Source organism: Conger conger, chromosome 3 (assembly GCF_963514075.1).
Source record: "Conger conger chromosome 3, fConCon1.1, whole genome shotgun sequence".
Classification (NCBI taxonomy): Eukaryota; Metazoa; Chordata; class Actinopteri; order Anguilliformes; family Congridae; genus Conger; species Conger conger.
The window spans coordinates 9,004,889-9,026,737 of NC_083762.1; the positions used below are offsets into that span (position 1 = coordinate 9,004,889).

Consider the following 21,849-nt stretch of genomic DNA (forward strand, 5'->3'; position numbering starts at 1 on the left):
ATTTCTGAGGGGAAAATGTGTGTGCCATTCATCAAAATGGCTGCATGGCTACAAAATGAGCAGCAGTTCCCATTCACAAAAGGTCTCATTAAAACGCTCTATTATCCTTTGACAGCCCTCTGTGGAATGGGAGTATGTCAGATATCATCACTGTCTAGTGGGCTTGCAAGCTCAGAACATTTCCCTATAATTGAAGGATCAATTTATATGGGTAATGGGACCCTAGCTCATTTTGAGCTACCTTGAAACATGCTGTGTGTACTGAATTCAGCTGTAGGCTGAAGACGTAGCCCACTTGCTGAGAAATTGTTGTTTTGCAACCTGCCCAATTTGGTGAGCGCAGTGGTGCAGTGTACCGCTTCAGTAATGTCCTGTTTGAAATGTACACGTGGCGGTTGATGGCCGAGATGGGGTTATTTTCACAGACATCGCCCATTTGACCATGACCAACATTGAAAATCTATTGCTTTCAAACAGCTTTTCCACTTTCAGCATAGCCTATTGCGAAGTTAAATGCTTAATGACAATCGCCTGGCATGTGTTCACACTTAAGCTTATTGGAAATCGTAGACATGGAAAAATGTGACCCGCCCTTTTCCCAATCCATTGCTTCTACCCCTGGCCAGAGCGGGGTATTAATGAGAAATAAACTCAATATACCTTATTAACGGATATGCCCACCAAATTAAAATGTAATTTGCAAAGTAGGGGAGAGTGGGGTTCTCAAGTGCATTCCTCCAACACTAGAAGCACTACCCCTGAAAGGTCAGAGGTCAAATTCCTGTTTACATGCGGTCAAAGTCGCTCATCTGAGGTGAGGACTGTTTTCTTATTTTTCAACTTCAATGGTAAACAATATATAAAATGTATATGGCACTTCACATTTTATGTAGCCTAATAAAACGTTTTAGGTATGAATGTTTACAGAGTAGAGGAGAGAATAATCGGGCAAGTTCGTCGTTGAGATTATTGACGGTGAAGGGGTGTTCTGCAGTTGTCATGGGTATTGTTGACGGTCGCAGAGGACCGCCGCTGACGATAACAGGTGTACCAGCAATTGTGCAAACCACTAGCAAAGCAGCTCCCATATCTGGTCCTAAGTTATATTTGTTTGTTTGGTTGTGTTATTTCTACAAGAGCTCACCCTTTTTTTCATTCTTCAATTTGGTTTGTCTCCCTTATATATTTTTCTGCGTTTCATAGGCCCGCACCTGCGTCCAATTATTATACACTGACTTGCTCTTGATGATTTATGTCATTTCACCTAGAAAGTTTGTTGCCAAAATATTTAAGAGGGTCCTGTTATATAATTAAATATTAAATGGTTGCCTGGTTTATGGTAGCTAAAGTAATAATTGAACGTGAACATCCATATGTGGGCTGGTTCGTTACCATCTGTTGTAGTCTATGCGTCTCCGTTATAAATTGTAGCTTGTGTTCCCGTCCGAATGCTCATACCTGCGAAGTGGCGTATAGTTGCATTGTAGTGAAAGCTTTAAAAAATTGTTGATCGTTCGTATGAATTCGTCCCTAAATCTGTAAGACGTCATTTCCATTTGCACCCGTTGTGCGAGCAATTCTCTGAAGCCCGGTCCTTTCACTGAAATATGTACACATGAATAGCTAGCCAAATGAGCACCGAATCCATTTGAAAGACAGTGCGAACCACCTTAAAAACGTCTCTCTGATGTCAGCTGTCAGTGAGCGAGATTTCTCTGCCTTCGCTGCGCTCATCCGACCTGAGCGCTGTGCCGCCGTTTGAAATGTCTATTTGTGTCTGAACGACTTTCTATTCATTTGCTTGTCACATACGAAGGGATTTTATGCCGGGCAAACGGGTTCCATTGATGGCTCTCTAAAACAACACTCCTTACCCGGTCCCAGACGGATAAGAAAAAGGTAAGATATTTTGATTTTACTTTACAAGTGCCCAGTGATGTATTAGACGGCATTTAATTGGAGGATATGGATTTGATCAGAGGTATTGGATTTAGTATCCACGCAGTTTTTAGGAACTTAACATTTTTTTGATCGGCTGGTTGTTCTAGAATTTCGGCAGTAGGGTATATGAAAGGACAAAGGGGTTAAATTGTGAAATCCTGAGCCTGAGCCCCAAATACATTCAGAAATAAATATAGCTGCGGTACCGGTACTTGGAGTTTGTTGGTTTATTGTTCTCGACCTTAACTAACGGAGTGGATTAATGGTACGACTGTTTTGTCTGGGCGACAGCGTTGTGTGCACGTTAATGGAAAATAATGTTTGTGTTGCGTTTAAATAGTCGAGGATTTGTTAGAATGCTCTACCGGGATTACTGAACAGGTCTTTTTTTTAAACTAGTTGCGATTCAGTGTGTAACCTCAGGTCTTATTTATTGCACTCTTGATAACTATTATATCAGCCTAAGCACGTTTGCGTGTGCTTTCAAGTTGATTGTCTGAATCAAAAAATACTGTATGTCTGTGGGAGAAGCAGCTCTGGCGGCTGTCTCCTGTTTCCTGATACGCCGAGACCATTGGAAACGGCACCTGAAATTAAACGTGTTAAACAAGGGACTTTCTTTGATCACGTAATGTAAGTTGATGCACAGCGACGTTTTCTTTTATCAACGGGGATATTTCTTATATCTTATATACCCCCCCCCCCCACCCCCATTTGTATTCAAGGATTTATTCCACTTCAGATGACAATGCTTTTAATAGTGGCTTTACGATCCTTAAAAACCCACCATTGTGATGAATCCTTTGATCTTCTTCACAATCCGGACAGTTCCATGAGCCGGTGGCAGTTTTTCTCTCAGTGTGGTGAACAAAAAAACATCTGTCTCGAAGCACACATTTGTTTGCTTGGGTGTAATGAAATAATTCCCATGACAAAATGGGTGGGGGTGTTGCCATCAAATCCTCCATGGTGAGGAGGGAGGAAGGGTGGGTGTACTATGCGAAATCAACAGAAAACAAGGAGTTTTGTTTTTCATTCCCCCCCACCCCACCCCACCCCATCCCATTCTCCCATCTCACTGGCTCTCCACTATATAAATTGTTCAGATCAATGAATGTGAAACATCAATAGCAGGTTTCACACAATGGCACAGTCTTCTCCTCTCTATTACCCTCAAGGCACATTTTCCTGATACACATGTTGTTCGCAGTCCATCAGGCTCGTGTGTTTGAACTGGAATGAGTGTCTCAATTCTGTCTTTAAGTTGCGATGTTCTGCAGTTGTAGTTCTCCCATGTTTCAGTAGAGAAGCTAGCTCAGTGGAAATATTCCAAGATATTCTTGTCAATATATTTTTCCACAAAAAAAAAAAAAAAAAAAAAAAAAAAGCCTATACAGGCTGGTTAAATCCAGGTTCCATTTGGAATCTCGTGGACATCATGTGTTGCTATCATAGCTGCAGGATTGCTTGCACACATTAAAACAAAGTAAAACTTTGCCTTTAATTGACCTGTTGTGGTTTGTGAGGTCTCTTTGTGTGAATTCTTATATGGCTTATTTGCTGCCTTTTATCCTGCATGCACACACTGCATGACATATGTCCTGCCTGGTTTACCCTCAGGAGACAAAAGTGTGTCCTTAAAATCATATTTGCTTGGACTGACATGAACATCCTCAATTGTCATAGTTGGTTTTTGTCTGAATGGGAAAATCACAACCCAGGGATTGGGAACAGAAAAATAAATTGCGTGTAAAATAACTTTAACATTGGCTGCCTTGTGTGATGTATTGATCGGCAACATTGATCAACCACAGGGCATCTGGCCCTGTCAATCGTAATATCTGAAGAATATGAATAAAAACGTAATTGGACTCAAACGTCACCAAATATTCTTTGTGGTTTGCATGTTGGTTGATCGTGATTATTGTCATTCGATTTCCTCAAGAGGTTTGTGCACTCTGGGGCCACTTGGCTCCAGCATTTCCCCATTGTCCTCCAGGACGTGCTAATGCCAATGGAGGAAAGGGAAGAGATAGAAAAGCTAATTCCATCCATCCATCCATCCATCCATCCATCCATCCATCATCCTAACCCGCTTATCCTGAACAGGGTCGCAGGGGGGCTGGAGCCTATCCCAGCATACATTGGGCGAAAGGCAGGAATACACCCTGGACAGGTTGCAGGGCACACACATCATTCACTCATACCCACAGGCAGTTTAGACTCTCCAGTCAAACCGGAAACCGGAGTACCGGGAGGAAACCCACACGAATACTGGGAGAACATGCAAACTCCACACAGAGAGGCTGACCGGGATTCGAACCCAGGACCTCCTTGCTGTGAGGCGGCAGTGCACTGCACCATCCGTGCCGCCCCAGAAAAGCTCATTGCTAACTGTAAACCTCACCTGCTCCACCCGCTACCTATGACTCAAAATTTGCAAACAGATGGCAGCTTGTTAATGCTTAGGTCATCTGCCCGGACATATTTATGTGCAGTATTTAACATAGAGTGCCAGTGCCCTTTACTGTGAGTTTTTTTTATTTTTTATTTTTTTCCCCCCCCAGTCATCGCCAAAAGTGCAGCTCTGTGGATGGGGAAACAAAACGGTGTAAAAATAAAACCTGTTAATTGTTGGAAAGGAGTGGGACAGGGCGCAAGCTGTGATCGAGGAAGTGGCATTTGTCGCTGTGGCGGGACTTGTGCCCGGCCCGTTAGTGGGACAGAAAGGCAGGGAACGAGACGGCAGGACAAGGTTGGTTTCTTTGATGACTCATTTGAGCGCCCCAGGTTATTTCCATGTTCTTCCAGCGGGAGGGATGAAGCTATCGCAGGCCACCTGAGGCATGTTGCCTGTCTAGAAGGAGGCCACACATCCAGAATCACTGGCACTTTGAGCCCCCTGGCTGAACATTAAATATATTTATTTTGTAATGTCTTGGTTTCATTGTCATCCCGCAGCCTGTTGCAACACTTGCTCTTGGGATCTCTAGTCCTCCGTGACTCGCTTGTGCACAGTGGGTGGTGTTTAGACTGTAATGGCACTTATATAGTTGTATAGATGTTGTTTTTTGTATTAGTTATCGTATTGTTGTACTCAGGGTATTCTAGCTGCCAGCTGTGGTATGCTAGTTTGGAAGTTGCTTGTATTCTTCAAGGGTTCTGATTATCTGTGTTTACACGAGGACTCGGAACTGTACTGTCCTCTCAGGTCCTCTTCGCACTTGTACTTGTGTTTGATCTGCACTTTGTTGTACGTCGCTCTGGATAAGAGCGTCTGCTAAATGCCATCTATTGTAATGTAATGTAATGTAATGTTTAGTGTTTTTCAAGGCAAAAAGTCTCAGTCATAGGCCTAAACCATAACTATGAGATCTAAACATAAATAACTTCAGACTTAGCAGTCTCTAATGCTTTCCAGGGGCAGCAAAGTGCCCCTTGGAAAAGTTTCCCCATTTAGTTGTGATAATTAGTTCTTTGTCAACAAAGCAAATTGCAAAACAAATATATTTAAAAGTGTCATATTTAAATTGGGCAGCAGCTTGGAGGTGTTAAATGTATATTATGTCATAAAAGATGTGCCATCTTCTGTGATAACGAAACAAAAAAGTATTAAGATGTAGTATCTGCTACTGTTTGTCACAAGTGAGTGTAGTTTGCAGTCGGAGGCTGCAGCAGGAGCAGTAATTGACAGCAGGTCAGACTGCCGTTGCGGTTTCCTTTTAATCCGTCCTAATGGCCACTGTTTAGCGGCCTTTCACTCTATAACGGCCTCCCTGCCTTTGTTCATCCCGGCCCATTAGCCTGCAAACACACATTAATATTTAAACCATCCTGAGTGTGAGATCCACTTAGCTTAATATGTTGTATCGGACTTGTCAAAGTAAGATCTGGCCTGGACATCTAACGGAATTGGTTGCTTTTCATTTTGTAATGTGCAAGTCTTTTATAATTTAAGCATCCGCAATATGATTGGCCTTATGGAAATTATCTGTCTTGCACCAAGCACCGCCAGCCTAGGGGTAGTGAGTTTCCTCTTGGATTATGGGTAAACTAGCCATTTTCTCGCCCCATATTTTTTTATATTCAGGGGGCATATCCAATGGACAGTGTTGGATGTTGATGTGCAAATCTTTGATACATTTTTAAGCCAGTAATTAGGTTACATTTAAACGGTTAACCGAAACTGAGTTGTACAGATTCTTTCTGAAGCTGAAATAGTAAACTCAGACTTTAATTAAATAAATGCGCTTTCACCACCAGTGACAAACTGCACAAATTGGTCAGACAACTGAAAGAAAGATTCTGGGTTTGTAATCACTACTGTCAGGCGAGTCCTAGCAAGCAGCCTTTGGCTATTTCAAGGGGTTAAGAATGCAAACACCATATAGAATTTCATTTTGCAGTATTATAGTTATCAAATAATTTCTGTGTGTTTTTTTACTTCTGTAGCTATTGGTTCACTTATGGCGTACTGTGGTTCACAGAGGACTCAAACTACCAAACTTTCTACTATGCCATATACATAAAAACTAATAAAAATAATACATCATTGGACAAATGTTGCACGCAACATTACTAAGTAGGAAAGGGGAAAAATAAAGTCTTTAATTACGTATAACCACTGTTCATAATTTTATTAAATGCCACAATTTATTAACTTACTTACTTTTACATTACCATTAATGGCATTTGGCAGACGCTCTTATCCAGAGTGATGTACAGTTGATTAGACTAAGCAGGAGACAATCCTCCCCTGGAGCAATGCAGGGTTAAGGGCCTTGCTCAAGGGCCCCACGGCTGTGCAGGTCTTATTGCTAGACCGGGGATCGAACCAACGACCTTGTGGGTCCCAGTCATGCCCCTTTACCACTACAGTACAGGCCGCCCCACTTACTTAACCAAATAGTGCAATCCCTATCAAACGTTTTTTTTTTTTTTTCAAGTGTTGTCTTATATGTCTAATGTTGGCCAGAGCTAGCTTACCGACATTGCCTATTATATCCATTGGGTATTGCATAAAATCAAATGCATTGGCAAAGTTTACTGTGACACAAAAATATAAGCTAACTTGTATAGAAATCATTGGCATAAAACTATATTATGGTATCTGTACAAAATATTTACACCATTTCATCGTACCACAGTGTTATCATGTTACTGTATATCACGCAAATATTGGACATTAAAGGTACAATAGGTAAGGTTTTTGTGTTAAAACATTGTTACAAGACCATTTGTAAATCCATTCCCATCATTGAAAAAGGCTCAGTGACACATTGACTCACCCTCTGCCTGTGTTTATAATTCTTCAATTCAGGTTTCAAAATATACAGTGGCCCGACACTCTGTATCAAAACTTTGTATAACTGTACAATAATTCAAGCTCATTGGTTGATGATAGGTTCTAATTGCCACCGCCAATAGCATTTACAGAGAAGGAGGAGGGATAAACAGTGTTGTGGTTTGAAGGTGTTTGTTGCTGCTATTCCTCTCTTGACCGTTAGAAGTTCAAAATGACCTATTGTCCCTTTAACGTGACCACAGAGCACACGTGACCGCACAGCACTGTCTGTATTAGCAGCAGATTGAGCACATTTCAAGCCAATCAAGTCTGTCAGGCAGAAGTTTTAAAAAATGACATGCAATCCAGCCGCATGCCTGGACGTAGGCTACACGGCTTTAACTACAGACTGCTGGACATCTGTAAGCACGATGTCAGTGTAAATGTGAATCCTACTGCTAGTTTTTAATTTTTTCCATAAATAACATACAACCCCTAGCGGTTATAAGCAGTATCGGTTACACGGTTAACCGTTTTCAAAATGGGATGGTAACCGTTTTCAAAAAGATGATTTGCCTCATCCCTACTAGTGATAATTGTTTACTATAATTTCAGTGTATGGAAGTCTTTTTTAGGAGTGAAGAGGAAGGTACAATGTTCAATAGATTCAATGTATTAAATGTTTGTTTTTTGCATGGATTTTGACATTTTCCACTGATAAAGTAGTAAAAAAGGTCATTGCATGTATAAGGTGGTAAACTATACAAAAATCTGATATAAAAATCGGGAGTATATATGATAAAAAGTGTTTGGCAAAATAAATCATTTCACTGGTGTAGCTGTCCCACAATGATAATGGAAGCGCATTTACTGTCATTCCCTCTATGGTTATTGACAGATTATGTGGCCAGTGTTTACTTGTTTGCTGTTCAGAATTACACGCATGATTAAGTCTCATTTCTGGAAACATATTAATTTGAAATGAATTCACATTTGCATGCATGGCGCTTGCCTGAGCTGTGCTGTGTTGTGTGTGGTGGGATATCGTTTATATTTGGCCTTGGACAGTGAAGCAGCAGTTCTGCCTGGAGACTAAATAGTTCCTGGTTGCCATTTAGCTCGAGCCGGTCATTAATTCAATGAATTGGTTTTCTGATTTACTAAATTGAACCTCTTTCCTTACTCTTTAAAAACTGAAGATATAATGAAATGGAATAAAAGGCCCCGTGGCCCTTGAATGCTCCAGTTGAAAGGCCCAGCTGCTTTTGCTTTTGTGCAGTCGCATCCCTAAAAGCTTTTTACGAGTCCCCTCCCACCCCCCCGCACCCACCGCCAACCACCCGCCCTCCCACAAAGCCGCATTATGACTGTGTTACTATGTGATGTTGCTGGCTGCAGCTTAATTGAGTGTCTTGGGGAAAGTTCTGCTGTGGCGGGTGATGTGTTTGACAGGCCAAAAAGGGGAGAGTATCGTTAAATAGGCCCTGGTGATGGGAGGCAGACAATTTCGGGCAGATTCCAGTTTTGCTTTAAAAAAAAAAAGAAAGAAAGCGTGCTCTCCGTGTGCCGCCCTGGTCGATACGGCTTCACATGCGGGGAAGAGATCGTTTATCAAACCTCAGCTTCCCGCGTGCACCTGCCCGACGGCAGCAGCCTCTCCCTCGCGGCTCTATGATTTATTGAACAGAAAAGGTCAGAGCCGTACGGTAATTAATTCCGTGTGGTTTATTCGCCGTTTTTTTTTTTTTTTTTCTTCTCCCCCCTCTCGCCATTACCGGTGCGGCGCGTCGCCACATTGTGTGTGCAGGGGAATGTGGGACGCGCAACATTAATTTCCGACGGAAGGCTCTCTTATCGGGGCCTGCGTGGACGGCGGCTGTCCGTGACGGGGAGATAGAGAGTGTCGCTGGCGCGGGTCACGGAGGCGTTTGCTTCAGCGCCTCCCGGAGAAGCGAAGCCGCTTTTTAAGGCGGTCTCGGCGCTCGCTTTCAATCCGCGCCTCGTAATTCATCTGGGACGGAAGATTTGGTGTATTAAAATGCGGGGCTACCGCCATCTTTTGAGATTGTAGGCTACACTTATGCCTACGCGATGTGAGTGTTTTTGTGAGCTAAGGGAAATTACTCTCCGCAACCTTGAGGAGTTTTGTGAATTACCTTGGGGGGTTCAGTGTCAGCACATATCTTAATAGACTAAGTGGAAATCATTCTCTTTGTTGTCAGAGTTTTACGTTCCGAAGCATACATCAGAGCCAAGCCTGTCCCCAGTTTGGGTGTTCCTGCAGGGAATCTTTCAACCTGTACGTGATGAAATTATTGCCATAAAATACAGTTATTTCTCAAGGCAGCATTTGCACATAGAATACCTTGGACTGTTCGGTAAGCCTCGGAGTGTTAAATGTCTGATATCTGAAATTGAAATCAAACTTCGACATGTGTAGGCTACTCAAGGCAAGCGAAAAAACATGTAGATGTCTTTGGTCATGTTTGCCTGAAGCCTGGGAAACGACTGCTCTGTACACAAGAGATTCTGTAAAATGGAGACTCTTACCAACACTCTCATAATTTATGTATAAGCATAAAGGAAGTGAAGCAAATCACAGCCCGGAGGAGAACTGTTGCAGTTTTACTGTGTGATTATTTCAGAGGCGGAATAGGAGTAGCATATCGAGAGAGCCTAGCGCTCTAACGGTACTCATGCATTTCATATTTCTGTCTAATTTAATTCCACATACATTTAATGGTTTCAGCTCACATACTTCTTTCAGCTATGTAGAAGCCCTTTTTTTCCCTGTTTATTTAAAAGCCATTTTTAACCAGATTTTTTTTTAGTTTTTTGTATTCATATTCATAAAGGCCCTTCTTGTCACCGCAACTGCCTTCGTCGATTCGGGAGGGCGCAGACAAGCACACGCTGTCCACCACCTGCTGCCAGCTGAGCTGTGCAGTCCTTGCGTTGGTGGACTAAAGGCCCGGACACACCAAACCGACGGTCGGCCGCGGAGCGCCGGCAAAGATCGCCTCGGGTCGATACGCGTCGTTAACGACGACTCCGGGGGCTCCGACACCCATTCAACATGTTGAATCGGCGTCGGAGCCCTCCAAAACAGTGTCGGCGTGCGGGACACACCGGAAAGACTCGGCCGACAGGGCGCCACCGACGTCTGACGGCCGACCGTCGGTTTGGTGTGTCCGGGCCTTTACACTTCTCACATAGTTGGCTCAAATGGACCACATGTCCCATGGCCAACCGGGGGGGGGGTTGATTAACATCTGACTAACTGAACCCTCTCTCTCAATGCTATAGCCGATCTGCACTAGCACAGTCAGGATTCAGCACTTCCACACATTGACCGCACATTGACCAGTGCCCACGTTCACACAGACGTTATTGCTCTCATCTTATTCGGAGAACTCGGCTTATTCCAGTTCTGATACAGCCCATGCAAACACCTTATTTGGATAAATTAAAAAAACCCGGTTTAGCCAGGTCTCAACTGGATGAGATACCCAATTGCCCTTTGTAAACAACCGGTTTTAGTTTATAAAGGCCATCATGTTTTTCGAATTTAACCAGTTTTATTGTATATTTTGTTTGTTATACATTTTAGTTCTCTCATTACATTCAGGTTGCCTTGGGCATGGATGTTTTACGTAATTGGTTGGCTTAAAAATAGCAATAGCAATAAGGCTGTTTGTGATCTTCATGGACCTCAACATTACTGTGTTCTCACTCTTGTTGTTCCTATGGAAACTGTAGACATCATGGGTTCATGAAAACGGTTATTTGGGCAAATCCAACAATCCTGTGAGAAATGATGAGCTCCTGTTATGTCTTTCTCCCCCTTCTGCCGAGTGTGTTCCTGCCCATTTCCAAATGGGGTTAAGGTTTGGTTTTTGTAGTCTCGTGTGTGCTCCACCGCCCTCATGTCTGTGTGTTCAATCAAGTTGTGATTGGAGGCCTGGAATCTGCTTGGGCGGGCTAGGGCTAAACGCATCAACTATACTGTTATCACACAGGCCTGACCTTTTAATGCTGGGATGACTTTGACCTTTGAAAATGCAAAGAGGATGCCCAGAGTCGGGGAGAAAGCTCTTGAGAGTATTGACCGAACCCCTCTGTCCATGTTGGAGGTTTGCATTATAAATCTGCAGGAAAGTGCCAGGACGCTGGCACACGAACAGCAAAACCACATCGCTGGGTTCCTCAAGCAAGAGGTTTTAAAAAAAAAAAATTGATATATTTTTTAAAGCAATCGGCTGGTTTTCTCTGGTTGCGTCAGTAACGGCGTGCGGTGTACAGCGTGTGAAGAAATGTTAATTATCTCCGGCGGTATTTATTTTTAGAGCAGTACTCTGTGTTTATCTGGATCTGAGGACGCAGTGAGTCATGTTACAGCAAAGGAGGACCACTCACAGTACTATAGAATTGGACTTCCGCTTTTATTTCTCCCTCCTGGAAAACAGAAGCGGGGCTTTCAGGTACCACGGCCCTGGTGTAAATTGTGGTGAACACGATGCGGAGCTGCATTGGGAGTCTCCCGGACTGCTTTGTGTCGGTGTTCGTAGGCGCTTGCGGCCATTCAGGCGGGACCCCCCCCCCCTTCATAGACAGCGGGGAAATGAAATTAAATCATTTTCACGCTCCATCTAAGCCCAGCGTCCGTGGGGCGTGCTTTATATCTGATTGCAGTGATTAATTCATTAATTCTGTCCCGCTAATTGGTGCTTATTGTTTTTAATTGTAATCACAACGAGTAGGCACGGTTGGGGCTAAATGAGAGTGGTGTATTTGTTGCGACTCTGTAATCAACTCCTGAGTAGAAAACCGCTCACTATGGAAGCTCATGTTTGCAGTTGCGTTTGTAATGTTACATAAAATGTAAATACGCTCAGCGAGCACTTTATTAGGTATTTAATTGTCTTGTCTTTTTGTTTTAGTCTTGTAAGGAGGCATATAAACCTCAAGTAGAAAATATTAGCTTTACTGTTTGCTTTACAAGTTAAATTTTCTTGCTCATTGGCAAATCTTGAATTGGGTCAAACTGTCTCACCCTATTGGCACTATGTTTGTGTTATGTAGCAAAACAAAAAGCAATAGAAATAAGATTTTATACAAATATAAATTCTTGCTGAGATTTACTCTTATTTTTGCAGTGAGTAGACCTGGGTTGGAATGCAAGTTTGAAATACTTTCTCCTGGTTTAAAATGCATGTGTAGCATTCATGAAAACGAATATAATTACTTGAATTAAAATTTTCATCGAACGGGTCGGTATTTAAAAATATGTTGCAAACATGGCGACAGATCCAAATATTGCCTCTCCACTTGACATGGCAGGCCTGTAGTGTAGTGGTTAAGGTGAATGACTCGGGACACACAAGGTCGGTGGTTCTAATCCCGGTGTAGCCACAATAAGATCCGCACAGCCGTTGGGCCCTTGAGCAAGGCCCTTAACCCTGCATTGCTCCGGGGGAGGACTGTCTCCTGCTTAGTCTAAATCACCTGTACGTCGCTCTGGATGAGAGCGTCTGCCAAATGCCAGTAATGTAATGTAATGTAACATGCTCCTGCGTTTGGAGGCTCTGATTGGTTCTGTCCATCCCCACTCTTCCTCTTCCCAAGCACGCAAATTTCCTCAGAAATGCAAGAGATTCTATGGTAGCAATCGCCCAAGATTTCATTCCAGTGTCACAGGGATTTAAATGTCTTTTTTTTCCTTCGCACATTTGAAAGCGTTTGAGTCTTTGAGTTCAGTTCAGCAGCGGGAGTGTCAGAAGCTGTTGCCGTGAATCACAATAACAGGTATTATGTGAATGAAAGCACCGGCTTGACAATCCCTGGTTATCGTGAATGCTTGCACCTGGTCATTAGGCTGGCTCTGGTGAATGCCACCATTTTGGCTCCGTTCTTTGGCATCGACTCCCGCTGGCTTCCAGTGCTGCTGCACCAATGCAAGAACATTTCGGCCCTTATTCCGCTGCATTCAGGCATTAATTCCTGCACGTTTGGCAACAGCGGGCCTCTTCAGTGGGCTCGTCTCAGACTATGTAGTTGTTGCATTGATTTAAAGGGAAGTGTTCAGAAAGCTGTTGATGTTATGGGTTCTAGGATAGATTGTGCTCGTTCCAACGCGACGATGGAGGCTGATCTGGCCACATAAATCCCCTGCAGTGCACAGACCAGGTGTGTAACCCGGTCCAGCAGTGCGACGGAACGGATAGGCGATTATATTTCTCCGAGAACTCCCTTTTTGCAGCCTCACCGGGAAAGCCTGAATAATTAATTGCTGTGCTAGTAGTCCATGCCAATGGACAGGCCTCCGATGGACTGGATTAAAGGAAGAGGCGGGGTGTGTGCGTGTGGGGGTCGGCCGATTCGCGCTCTCCGTGGCGAACCTCTACTGGGAGGCTCTGCCCGGCCCCGCTGCCTCTTCAGATCCACTCGCCAGCGGTCCCATCTGGGGTCAGATCCGGGGTGAAGGGGGCAGGGCCACGCCACTTTCCCCCCCAATCACACTTTGAGTGAAATGGACGTCAGACCAGGTGATGCGCGCGTGTGCAGTCACTGACCCGTGACACTTTCAAGCGGATATGGCTTCCCTTGGGGGTTGTGCTTCTCTGAGGGCTCTTTGAGGTGGAAAAAGCCCTCTTGAGGCAGATGTGCAGCTTTTAGAGTTCAGTGGCGACTGAAAATGCAGTCCTTGACATGCTTACCTTTCCTGCCACGTTTTTTATTTATTTATTTATTTATTTATTTTTGGTCAGATTTCAGAGGTCAGCGCACAAATGGGAGATCGAGACGACGTCCACAATTTCAGCCTTGGTTGCACTTTGCCGCTAGACGCATTTCCGACGAGTGTTTCATTGATTCTATTTACTCCGCAGATGTTCAGAACACTGACATCATTAGGGAAAACGATGCAGCCTTTGCCAGATGTCACAAAAGCTGCCCCTGTGACTGTATAAAATTGTTCATCCTTAAAATAACCTCAGCATATTGTCATGCATGGATATTTTTTATGTAAACTGGATCTGGTGATGTGCAAGCAGAAATATTACTTTTTAATCTACGTGAGAAGTAATGCACTGTGAGCAAGCCTATCATTTAAGTTAAATAAGCAGTGCAGACTTGTGGTGCTGGAAAAACATTTGGTATGAATAAAATAAAACCCATTTTTCCCCACATCAGCGCTCGGTCCACCAGACGTGGTATTCTGTTTTATTCATTTGCCGAAGGTAACTCAAAGGTGCTGCTGATTGTACAAAATGTGAATTGGCGAGATGAGGGAAACGCCCGCTCTGTGGAGGCTGGTGGTGTTGAGCCATTGTAAGAAAACGTTGCTGAAATTGTGAGCACAAGGAACCCTGATGCATTGTCAGTCTGGATTCTAGGGGGTAGTTCAAGGAGGCTGACAGGCTAGGACCAGCCAGGCCTTGTTTTGACAAGCACTTCCCCTGCCTTTCCTTCCTCCAGTGATGTGAGGGTTTTTGTGGGGGCGGGGGGATCTCAGGGCAAACCTGTCTTTATCGAACACCGGCGGCTGAGCTTGAAGAGGAGTCAAAACAATAGGCTTGTCTTAGGAAAGGATTTGCGAGGTGGTTATGTGGTAAACACTCCTCAGGCGGCTGTTTGGTGACCGGTGAGCCTCAGGACCTGCTTATTTGTACTCAAGAACTAAGAACTGTCCCGAGCGCCCCTCTTCTTGACCGTTTGACCGTGTGGAAATAAGCGAAAAGCTGGGCTGTGTGATCTAATGGTGCCTCCTTTTGTGATGGCCTCTTTCTTATCCACTTCATTTCCCCACTGCATTTCAGTTCAAAATTTATAACGAACGATAGAGGGATAGAAAAGAGGATGAGAGCGTGTGTTTGGTTGTTAGAAAAGGGACATACGCCTGTGAGAGTGGCCTCGGAATCAGGTACGCTAGCGACACAGAGATGTTGTCTTTCCTCCACACTGAGTCAGAGCATGTCTGCTCCAGGGACTGGGGTCTCTTTTTTGTGGAAAACTTGTTCAAGGCCTGTTTTTCTTTGTGTGTTTGCCAGCCTTCTTTTTAATGTCAAATTGAGAAAATTACCTTCCAAAAGAGAACACGCAAGTATACTGGCCCCTGGAAGAAAGAAGCTGTACTGCGGCTGCTGCTGTTGTTGTTGTTGTTGCTGCTGCTGTTGCTGTTGTTGTTGTTGTTGTTGTTGAGGTTAATGGAGAGGTTTTGAAGTTCTGGGTGAGCGGTCACGATGAAAGGCGTAGGGGATTAAGAGGGGCCTGAGTGTGTGTTCCTGCAGTCGATCAGACAGAAAGAGTTTGCGTTCTATAGGACCAACTAATATGGGGTGGGTATTAGACCCACCAGATGAGCTTGTCCTTGGCATGATAAGGAGATGTGGAATTGCATCCAAGTTTGTCTCAACAGCCCAGGAGGAAGCGGGCATTTCTGTCGAAACTGACACGCACATGCACACTCACTCATATACTGGTGACACACATTTTCTGGGACACATACTTGCATGTGTACTCTCTCTCCTGCTCACAGACACACACACACACACACACACACACACACACACACACACACACACAAACAATATCTGACTTGGGCACATATTTCCTTAGATTCCACAGGTGCTTGTGCCACAGGAGGCCTCCATAACACTCATACGGCAGGACTGGCCCACAGTTGGGTGGACTCACACACACACACACACACTCACACACACACACACACACACAATATCTGACTTGGTCACTGGCTTATAACATATTCCATTCGATTCCACAGCTGTTTATGTCACAGGAGGCCTCCATAACTCCCAGATGGGCAGAACTGGCCCTCAGTTGGGTGATCTCACACAGACAGTGTTCCAGCACTCGAGTGCGAGCCAAGTGGGAGCTGTGGTACAGAGTGCCGCGCGCTCATTAAGACTGCCTGTACAAATGGCTTATTAAGTTGCCTTCTATTTGTTGTGATTTTTAAGCTCATTAAAGAGCACATATCTTTCCCTGATAGTGTTTTTCTTCTCTCTAATTTACCGTGGGGAATGAAAAGGCATAGATTTGCTGAGAAGTATTTCTTAGAAACAGTCCTCATGCATTTATGAAACATAGATCAACCCGGGGAAAAAAAAAAAATAGCAAGGTTCAGGGCGTACTTTACAAACATTGACTTTTTCTTGTGTGTAAATTGGTGATTTAAAGCCAGCCATGACTCTCAGTAATGGTTATGTTTTAATGGTCTTTGTGATTTAATTTTTTTTCCTTCCACCTGATACGAATTTTAATGAAGATGGGCTCCATTTTGTTGGGTTTACGTTCAGCTAATGTCGTTGAATGTGTCAAAAACTGAAGCCCGTGTCTCTGTTGCATCTCTTTGTCGCTGTAATTGTCCTGGCTCTTTACTGTACCTGCTGATTATACTGAACCATACAAACAGTGATGTGGGTCTCCACTTCCTGCATATCACAGGTACGTCCCATTGGACCATTATTATAGCCTGACCGATGCAGAACTGGTTCCTGAAGAACAGCTTTTGTAATATCGACGACACTCATATTGCAGGGCTGTCACAGAAAGGCGAACGCGTGTCGTTACTCTGGCCATTAAAGCGAACAAAAACCCCAATCTCCCCGTCAATTTCCTGCAGCCGATATATTTTGATGTGTGTCTCGGGTACCCACCGTAGTGAATCATCATTTTTTGAAGCCTGCTTGCAAAAAAAAAAAAGGTACAATTACATAAGGTCGGGGACGGAGGCTCTGATTTTGGTTCTGTCATTCTTGGTCATGTGTGGAGCTGCAGAACTGGTGGAAACAAGGGTAAACAAGGGAGTGGGATGGTTTGCGTTTCGTTTGCAGAAGGAGAAAGGGGGACTGGCTGTAATGGCTTTGTCCTTCGCTGAGCTCCGGGTAATTGGCGGCATTAAGTGGGGGACGCGCTGCGCTCATCCTCAGATGAAAAGGCCTAATGACGATGACAGCAGGCCTCGCGTTCACATCGATTCTTGACAAAGATGCTTTACAAACCCCCCCCCCTCACCCCCACGCGCACACGCACAGACACGCGCCCTCCACAATGACACTGAGCCCTACCACACACACTCTGGCTGAGAACTGTAGACGGGCATGCGAGATGAAGATGGTTATCTTTTGCAATTGTTTGGCGGAAGCCATTTGGAGAATGATAGAACTGTTGAGCTGTGTTGATCAACCGTTGGGGCTGTTTTTGTACGTGTGTGTGTGTTTGTGTGTGTGTGTGTGTGTGTGTGTGTGTGTGTGTGTGTGTGTGTGTGTGTGTGTGTGTGTGTGTGTGTGCGTGCATCTGTTTGTGTGCTTACACAACTGATAGAGAAGGAGAGACCGAGAGAAAAGGAGCGAGCGGGAGAGAGAGAGAGAGAGAGAGAGAGACTGGAATGTGAATGATTGCCTGGCAGAAGCTCTGTCACAATGGCCATCGCTATAGCAACTCTCCCTCTGCTATTGAGGAGACATGGGTTGAGGATAGTGTTGAAAACAGAATTCAGTCCTTGGGCAGAAATCCATTTCATACTAAAAACGCACTTAAAAGTTGCCATTGCTTTAAATACAGCATCTGTATTTGAAGATGCGAGGGCCATGGGGTGGGGGTTGGGAGGGGGTAATGACATTGGCGAAGATGCATCCTGCTTCATGCTGACTGGAGGGAATGCTGTCAGTAACAATTTGTTCTTCCCCCCGCTTTCTCTTCTTGGCCCTCAAAACACACTCGATGGTGCAGTGATATAACGTGAGGAATAAATTATTCTTATTCCACTGCTTCACGGAACTTACTGTAGCTCACTGCGTGGAGGTAGGAGAACATGAAACGCTCTGTTTGTGCCCCCCTGCAAAAGAAAATGTCCTGTTTGCTGTCACTCCCAAATTGAAACGGGATCGATGTTTTTGGCCTTTGGCTTACTGTACGAGGGGCCTTTAGTTTGCCTGCCCCAAGTCCAGAGCAGCTTGTTGGCTGAAGTGGATATACAGGTACGGACGAGGAGGGAGGGGTGTTCTCTGGAAGGGGATTTTGAGCGTCCTAATTATTTGCAATCGCGGAAACACACCGAGGTGCCCGTCTTTGATTTCCCCTATAGGTGCTCATCAAATATGAATGCAGCAGAGCAGGATCGGAACACGGCAGCGAAAATCGCGTGTCTCCTCCCCTTCCTTCTTCTCAGACGGAGGCAGGAGCCTCTGGTTCCTTTCACGGTGGTGGGTGGACAAAAAATTCTGAATCAAAATTAATTGCAAGCTGTGTGACAGGGGAGACAAAAATAAATTGGCATGAAGAACACTTCTTTGTAGAGTTATCTTTTTTTTTCCCCTTCAGTCACTTCCCTTTGTGCCCGAGCACCACTAGGGCTGTGGGCTCTGTGTAATTGAACAGAAGTGTATTACACTGAGCATTAGATGTGCTTGTCTTCTTGCACATACAGCATGTCTTCAGGAAAATATGCCTTGGCCTACAAAAATGCGCGATGTGGCGGAAAAGCCTAGAAATGATGACATGGAAGGGAAAGAGACGCCGTGCAACACGCGCTTACCGAGAGAACGGCCACCGTCTGTACCTTTTGGAACGGGACGTCGGAGCCTGAGGTCAGGGCACTGCCCTGGTTCTGCAGTGTGCTCACATCCAGCTATTTCCTGTCAAGGTCCTGGGGTCAAAAGCAGTCTGTCAACAGGTCATGACCTGGGGGGACGTATGTAACAACCAAATCCGGAACAATCACATAGTAATTAGAAATTTTTAATCTGGTTGACATTGCTATACTTTTTTGTTTGGTCAGTTTTAGTTTTTGACATGGTCAGTTCCACTGCATCAGAAGTGTTACCTACAGTACAGTTTCTACAGTCATAAATGTAGGTTTTCTGGATGTAGAAATGTAATGTTTGCCCAGTCGCATTGAAGTCTTGAGTATTAAGTTTAGTCTTGAAGGCATTTTTGAAAATACAGTTTGACTGCTTATATTCAATCGCACGTTTCCAGTACTCACGTTTTCTGCGGTAGAATCACAGAAACTACCTGACTGAACATATGCCTCTACACGAGGGTATATCTCCCCCACACCTTTCTCTCCGCTCCCCGCCCCGCCCTGTCCGTCACTTTCAGCAGGTGAATATCCGGCTTCTGGCACCAGGCCGGCTCTTGACCTCTCCGCTTTTCTCTCCGGATATTTCTCAGGCTGTGGGAAAGGTCACTCAACCTCACAGAGACTGTTATGAGCAGGCTGTACTGTCATCAGTTAAGCATAACCTCCCCCCACCCAAAACCGGAGAGCTTTTTTTTGTCATCATGGCATCTTACATTTTTGAGTACGGGTTGCTACGGCTGTTAACCAGTCATTCGTCTTGGTCATATTACAACCAAACTGGCTCTGAACATCTCGCTTAACTAATCCCTTCCCCCCCCAACTACATGTAATTAGCAACACATTTTCTTAAATTCCATACCTGCCATCACTGCGAGTGAGTACTAAATTCCCTATTGTCCAACCTGGTTAAATAATTGAAATAATAATAATAATAATGATAATATTGTGCAATCTGTGAAGCCGGGAGATTTGAGGTCATTGCCTCAATGTCAAGTCTGAGGGTGGCGTGTCCCACAGGTTTGTGTGGAAGGAGGTTAGCTGCAGCCGCCGGGCAGTGTTGGGAGGAGCCGGCGTGTACGCCTCGCGCGAAGGTGACCGAGAAAGCGACAGTAAGTATGACGGAGCGGTCCGCGGAGTGGACGGGGCCGTGGCGGCGAGGCGTGCCGATCGGGGGGGGGGCGGTGAGGGGGGCGCGGGCTGTGCCAGACGCTGTCCCGAGAGAGGACCTGAATATTTATGCGAGACAAAACACCCACGTCGGCATGCTGAGCGAGCAGCTCGTGGGTGTTCCGCGCTAAGAGCCGCCATTACTCATCTCCGCGGTGACGGCCGCGGGGGGGGGGGGGACACTGGCGGGTTTCCGGCCGACGGCCCCGTCCGTCGTTCCGAGGCGCGGTTTTCACTCGCCCGTTAGTCGAGCGTGGCCACAGCTGATAATGGATTACGGGGCTCCACGCCAGGTGGGCGGGGGTGGGGGGGGGAATTTACATGAAACCTGAATAATGGCTGGGAAAAGACGCGGGCGGAGTTGGTGGGGATTCGCCGAATCCCTTCCCGTCTGTTTTTTATGAAACGAGAAGGCAGCGGCGGGCGCACCGTGGCGGAAAGTAAGATGAAGCGCGTCGATAATCTGGAGCCAGCCAACCAGGGGAGATATGACTTTAAGCATCTTTTAATTGAACAACCAGCCGTACAGCTCCCCAGATGGGCCCGGGACGAACCGGCTGGCCAAACGCCGGAGCCGGCAGTCTGCTACACTGGCTGCAGGGTGGCGGGCGAGAGATACTGTCAGTCCGTGAGCCGATGGGTACATGATTAAAACGGGGGGGACAATATGACGTAAAAAAAAACTTCATGAGAGAACCATGTGCCCCCTTGAGATAAGAGAAGTCAATTGAGTTATATTTGCCATGATCTACTGACTAAGTAGGCTATATTTGATGGGAATCTGACTGAGTAATCCATCTAAGTTAGTCATTCATTAAACTTTAAATGCACTGTGCCATCGAATTGTCTAATTTTAGCCAACAGTGAAGAGCCCCAATGATTTAGCCTGAGACTGCAATCAGGATAACAGCTTGGCAGCCAAAGTGTCTACAATCCTATAAATATATGAATTGCATTCAGTCAGATTCTCTGCATGTAAAATATTCTGAATAATCAATTCATGCCAGCTATAAAAAATGACTTCTGTTGAAAATGTTAACTGTGATTAATCTAATAGGGTAATTAAAATATTATCTAGATTAACTTCAATTAAAAAATACATTTTAATGAAGGTCATGTCAATATAATCATTTAAATTATTAAGATCTAACAGATCATAGTGAAAATAACTTAATTAGTTAAATTAACTGGACATTTTTAGAATATTAAAAATTAAAAATAATGCTTTTGAGGACAGCATGAGTGGTTCCCAGCTTAGTTTTGACAGTGAACATTTTCTTTAGGTAGAATATCAGAACTTTAAACATCAGAATGATCACTTTCAGCTTCAGTTAAAAAAAAAAAAAAGTGTTTCAACAAACACCTTCAAACCACAACACTGTTTATCCCATCCCCATCCCATCTAAGCGCGTTGATGTTGAAATGCCAGTGGCTGTGGCAATTTTCAACCAATGAGCTTGAATTATTGTACAGTTATACAATGTCGGGCCATCAACAGTCCCTCCCTCTGGAGGGACCGTTATTGCTGCTCCACGTGAGCCAGCCAAACTTGGCTTTTTGGCAGGACCGAGAATCGAACCCCGGTCCCCGGTGTGCAACTGCAGCGAACTGCAACCGCGAGTCTGCTGCGTCTTAGCCTGTTGCACCACCACAGCTCCCTATCTCTTGTACCTTCAAGTTTGACACTGAACGTATCTGCTTCGGGTACTACTACTCTATCTAACAGGGAGCACAATGCATCTCCCGTGAACAGGATGAACACCAGAAATCGAGAAGCAGACTGAAGCACAGGTGATACGTCACCAGGGTGGTGGAGGGTGAGGAGCAATATTTTGTAGCAAGCGAAGCATGC

General features: G+C 44.8%; 1 protein-coding gene across 1 annotated transcript in view; it reads left to right on the forward strand.

The window, feature by feature from the left end:
• The first annotated feature begins 1,775 nt into the window (after nucleotides 1–1,775).
• drp2 (dystrophin related protein 2) overlaps nucleotides 1,776–21,849 on the forward strand; it is a 96,632-nt gene continuing 76,558 nt past the window's right edge. The window contains exon 1 of the mRNA XM_061233496.1: nucleotides 1,776–1,899. The gene's annotated coding sequence lies outside the window, so the exon portion shown is untranslated. The remainder of the gene's footprint in view (nucleotides 1,900–21,849) is intronic.